The sequence below is a fragment of the Bos indicus x Bos taurus genome, chromosome 6, assembly GCF_003369695.1.
Source record: "Bos indicus x Bos taurus breed Angus x Brahman F1 hybrid chromosome 6, Bos_hybrid_MaternalHap_v2.0, whole genome shotgun sequence".
NCBI lineage: Eukaryota > Metazoa > Chordata > Mammalia > Artiodactyla > Bovidae > Bos > Bos indicus x Bos taurus.
This window is the reverse complement of record NC_040081.1, coordinates 116575032-116580891: the sequence shown is the minus strand read 5'-3', so window position 1 is coordinate 116580891 and position 5860 is coordinate 116575032.

Below are 5860 nucleotides of genomic sequence, written 5' to 3'. Positions count from 1 at the left end.
AGGACGGATGGACAAGCCATGTGCTGGCAACACGAGGGATGGCCTGCTGACTAACGGACTGTGAGGACCTCGCCTGCTTGTTTGACGGGAGAAGCCAGGTGAGGACGTCCATGTGTCGTGTGGGTCCACCTGATGGACAGACCGGGTGGAAGGCAGGGCTCCCTCATTTCCAGAAGCTTCTGCTCTTCTACGGTTCCTGTAATTCCTTTTATTTCTTAGCCGTTTCCCTGTTGTAATTTCTTACCTTCCATATTTCTGTCATTTTGCTTTTTTCTTTAAAAAGAAAGTAGTCAGCTAGTAGAATTATCTGTGTTATTTTGTGAACAACCATATTCTGCATTTATATATCGGTTCTACTGTTGTAAAGATTTCTAACTTTTTAATTTTTCCTTTATTATTTCTTCTTTCTGCTTTCTTTTACTGTTATCTTGTCTAAACAATACAGCTTGTAGATTATTCTTTCTTTCTTTTGTAATTAATACAACTTTTTCATTGAGTGAAAGAGTCTTTGATGCTTCGCTCTTTCTCTTCCCCACTTCCCTCCCCCCACTGGTAACCACTGACTGGTTCTCTTTATCTGTGAGTCTGTCTCTCATATACATTTGCTTGCTTTCTTCTTTAGACTCCACACAGAAGTGATATCACACAGTATTTGTCTTTCTCTGATATTCCACTTAGCATATTGTTGCCAATGGCAAAAATGTCATTCTTTTTTATGGCCAGTATTCCGTTGTGGGCTTCCCCGGCGGTGCTAGTGGTGAAGGCCCCGCCCGCCAAATGCAGGAGATGTATGAGACATGGGTTCGATCCTTGAATCGGGAAGATCCCCTGGAGGAGGGCATCGCAACCCACTCTGGTATTCTTGCCTGGAGAATCCCATGGACAGGGGAGCCTGGCGGGCTACAGTCCAGAGAGTCCGCAAAGAGTCCGACATGACTGAGCGAGTCAGCATGCACATCACAGGTGCAATGTCCCACAGTATATATAAACCGAATCTTTTTTATCCGTTCACCTGTCGACGGACACTTGCGTTGCTTCCATGCGTTGGCTGTTGTCAACAGAGCTGCTGTGAACGTCGGGGCACATGTATCTTTCTTTAAAATGCATCTCACACTTGCTTCTTCCTGAACCTATCATGCTTCGTGTAAATGTAGAGAACTTCAATTTTTATTTTACTTTAAAAATATTTTTATTTGTTTGGCTGTGCCAGGCCTCAGTTGCGTTATTCAGGACCTTTAGTTGCGGCATTTGGGATCTTGCTCCCCGACCAGGGGTCAAACAGCAGCCCCCTGCATCTGGAGCGAGGAGTCTTAGCCGCTAGACCACCAGGGAAGTCCTGGGCTACATGTATGTTTTTGAATTAGGGTTTTTGTTTTTCTCAGATGGATACCCAGGAGTGGAATTACCGGATCATGTCATTCTACTTTTAGTTTTTAAGGCCAGACTCTTTCGCATGGCGACTGTGGCAGTTGACATTCCCGGCAAGAGCCCACCGAGATCCCCTTTTCTGCACGTCCTCCTAAGTGTCTGTTACCTGCGCTGTTTTTCTAACAGCCGTTCTGACAGGTGTGAACTGATATCTCACTATGGCTTAATTTTAATGAGACTTTTTGAAGCTGTGAATTCACTGTGCTCTTTTTTTTTTTTTTTAAACTGTTCTCTAGAAATTCTGTGCTCTGCTCCTAGCTCCTCCTTGGCTCCAGAGACAGGCTTTGCTGTTTCAGGGGTAAACACACTTTTTTCTCCTAGTTTGAGTGCAACATGATCAAGAAAGCCGAGGGTCCTGGTCTCCTTAGCAACCTGCTGGAGTGGGCGGCAGTCGTCCCGCCTCTGCTGTGAGCGCAGGGATTATCTGCGGGCTTAGCTGGTGAGAGTTAGGGGCAGGGTGCCGCTGTTCCACTACTGTGACCCCAGGAAGAAGAAAACTCTGCCCACGGTGACGTCACGCCCAGAGCACTTGCTCTCCACCCTGGGCACCGTTTCCTCCCTCCCAACACCCACTTCCCAAATTAAACCCGGGGGGTGTCTCCAGGCAGACCTCCCGAGACACCGCTTGCATCCTTTCAGGTAGGCTTCACACTGGGGAGCAGGGGCCGCGCACACAATACACACACACACGCACGCACACACGCATGCACACAGCTGCCTGATTTCTTCAGCTGGAGCTGCTCAGACACCTGGACAGCAGTGCCCATCTGCTCGCAGCTGCGAGCAGCGTCGGCCACACTATCGAGGTCTCAACTCTGCTCTGAGTCCCAGGCTTCTTACTTTCAGGCTCATAGCATCTTTCAGAGGGAAGGCTCTCGAGCACCCACCTCAGGACCCGGGGGCCCCCTCTGCCCAGCAGTGCCCTGGCCTCCAGCCTCACGACCCTGGAAGCTCCCCTGGAGAGTTTATCAAAATAACGATTATGTGGTTTGGGTGGATTCAGCCTCTATCGTTGTCATAGAAACTAACTATAGGTTGTATTACTGAATAATTTCAGGGGAACCGAGTGATGTCATTTTCTTACCAGTAAGCAGCCAACTATGGATAAAGCCCATCACTCTGGGTGGGGCACATGCTTAATTGAAGAGTCCGTTTTTGAAACAGAATTAACAGGTGTTGGCTGCCCCCGATGAGGTCAAAATGCAGCTCAAAATCATCAGAGGTCAGTTCCAGTTGGACTGGGCAGTGTTCCTGAGCCCTGGTGGGTGGTTGTTACTCCGCTGTTCTCTGGGCTGCTGAGATGAAAGAAGGCCCTTGGGTCCAGACAGGGTGGCTGGCCCCCACCCTGTGACAGACAGTCCGCACCCTCATCTCCAAAGCCCGTGGCCTGGGGTCAAGTTCCCAGTGACCCTGAGCCACCAGCTTTTCTTCTCTAGGTCCCCTGACCTGCCAAGAAGGGGGTCTCAGAACCCTCACATGACCCACCCCTGCTCCGACACAGCTCATGAGTGTGGACTTTGGCTACTAAGATTCTGGAAGTTTGCTGGAGAGGACCCAGCAGCTGGTAGGCACTGAGGAATAACAAAATCAGCTTTGGCCTTTGCTCCTTGAATCCCTGACTGTTCCTGGGTGACAAGAGAGTCTTTTGTTATTCACAACCAGCCCCTCCCAGCACAGCTGTCTGTGCCAATGAGGTGACTCTGCTGGGGCCCCGAATAGCATCAGGACAGTCACCAGAAGGGCAAAGTGACCAGGGGGGAGAATCCCCAGCCCCCACCCTCGGACCTGGGGGAGGAGGGCGGGACTGGAGACAGGGTCAGAGCTCTCACGTGGTGGGGTGGTGGTAGGAGGCGAGGCTGGGAGGCTAACAGCCCACCCCAACCCCCACCCCCACCCCCGCTGGCATCAGCGTCTCTGTTACATGGGCACCTCACAGTCCACTAAAGCAAAGGGGTAAGAGCATCCCTCGTACCCGGCAGGTCACAGAACAGAGGGTAACTGAAAGGTGTTTAAATGAGGTGTCAACTTGTTTCCCTCAGAGGATGGGGTCGTGCAGTCCCCGGGCCCTCAGAATTGAAGGGGTGACCATTTCCATGGGGCTGACTGGCCAGAGCACCAGCCACAAAGCCTGGCCCATCATCCAACATGGTTCCAGAAGCGTGGGTTGGGGCATGATTCATCTTTATGCAAGGGACACAAAATAAGTAACTTTTTTTTATACTAATAAAGGTTATTCAAAAAGGGCCAAGTAATTAAAATGCAGTTTTGTCTTCAAATACAAGAATTCTGAGAATGAATTCCCCCAGACAGATTGTGGGGGGATTTATACAACGTCTACGACATGCAAATCTCTGGGCTTTCATGTTCCTGGAGTCTTATACTGATATCCCACCTGCTGTATTTGGAGGCACTTGGAGGCGGAGCCCCCAGAGATGGGACATCATAAGAAGAGGGGGTGAGCTGGCACTTCCCCGATGGTGTAGTGGTTAAGACTCCAAAGGAGGCCTGGGTTTCATCCCTGGTGGAGGAACTAAGATCCTACAAAGTGAAGTGAGTGAAATTCGCTCAGTCGTGCCCGACTCTTTGCGACCCCATGGACTGTATAGTCCATGGAGTTCTCCAGGCCAGAATACTGGAGTGGGTAGCCTTTCCCACAAGCCACTGGCAAACCGCTAGGTGGGAAGACTCTGATTCCTTATCAGTGATGCTTTCAAGGAAAGATCTTGATCAAAAGGGGAAAATGTGGAATTCGTTAAGGAATAGTCAGCTAACCTTTGGCGTTAAGGCAGGCCCGTAGGAGGCGCTCTCACACCCTCCTCGCAGGTCAATTTCCCTAACCGGAAGAGACTTCTACCTACTGTCCCACAGGAAGAAGAAAACTTTCCTTGGGCCGCCCGCAGCAGCCCAGCCAATCAGAGACGGCAGCAGCTCAGCTAATCGGGAGATTCCAGGCTTTGCTCCTCCAGTGGACTCTGGCTATCAGAGCCCCGCCCAGGTTTTTTCCCTATAAAAGCAAGTTCCCAGGGCTTGTAGTCTGGATTTGTCTGTGGTCGGCCCTTCTCTGTGTGTTCCGAATTATAGTTCCTCCACTGTTTTTAATATAGCTAATCTGGTGCTTGAAGTGGTATGTCTTTGTGGCTAATGGTATTGAGGATCTTTTCATTTGTTCTTTAGCTATCCGTGTACCTTCTTTGTTGAAATGTGTTGCCCACGTAAAAAATTACGTTATTATTAAATTACAGATCTTTTTATTCTGCACTTGCCTGGTGGCTCAGTTGGTAAAGAATCTGCCTGCAATGCGGGAGACCTGGGTTCGATCCCTGGGTTGGGAAGATCCCCTGGGGAAGGGAAAGGCTACCCACTCCAGTGTTCTGGCCTAGAGAATTCCATGAACTGTGTAGTCCATGGGGTCGCAAAGAGTCGGACACGACTGAGCGACTTTCATTTACGCACTTATTCCTCGTTTTCTGGTGAAAACAACTGGCTGTCATACTATTACAGCTGACAGAGGCTTCGTTAGCCTTGAGCTGCGCAGACTCTGATTGCCCTGATGCATTTACTCAGGTTGACATGGTCAGGTTAGGAACTTGGTTTATCCAGGACAGGAAGCTTCTCATCCTCGTGGGGTTGTTATCACCAGGATTTTGCTAGAATGCTGCAGGGCATGGTTGGGGGCAGGGGGGGCGGGTGGCGGGCGGTGGTGAGGCTGGTGAAGATGGGTGTAGAGGTCCAGGCGGCTCCCCCCTGCAACAGTGGATTTCTTGTGTCGCCTCAGGTGTATGGGTTTTTAACGCTAATGTTTCTTTTAAAAAATCATTTCAAAAAAGAGTGTGAAATTTGGCTTAATTTGAAAGTCTTCTAACTAGTGAAACCTAATTTAATTTCTATTTTTGAAAGGACTAAAGGGGTAAGTATATGGAGTGGTTTGAAAGGCAACTTGAGTCGGTGTGGAAGCCAGGGACGCCGGAGGCTCTGCCCGCACCGGGCCTTTGTACACTGTGGCGGCCTCTTTCCTTACCGAGTTCAGAACCGCCACCTCCCCTCCCCAACGGGGGTGCCTGGGCCCCGCTTCGGGCTGCAGCCGCACCCCTCTGCGGAGAGCAGCCCACGGACAGGCGCTGGTGGCCTGCAGACGTCCTGGCACAGCGGGCTCACTAGCTGGAGGCCGGCCCAAGAGAGCCCAGTGACCGCCACGGCGGGAGCCCGCTCCGAACCCCGCGGGAGCCCCAGACCGCCAGCGCCGGGACCAGAGCCGCAGGGAACTGGGAGCTTCCCGCACTGATCAGCCGTCCCACCCCGCCTCAGGTTCAAGGAGGGACCCCGCCCAGCCGGGCTTCCCGTTGATTGGCTGAACGGGAGAAAGGCGGGCGCTGATTGGGTGGACAGGACGCCTCTCGCCGCGCGCCCGGTGGCCGCGCCTTCTTCCTCAGCC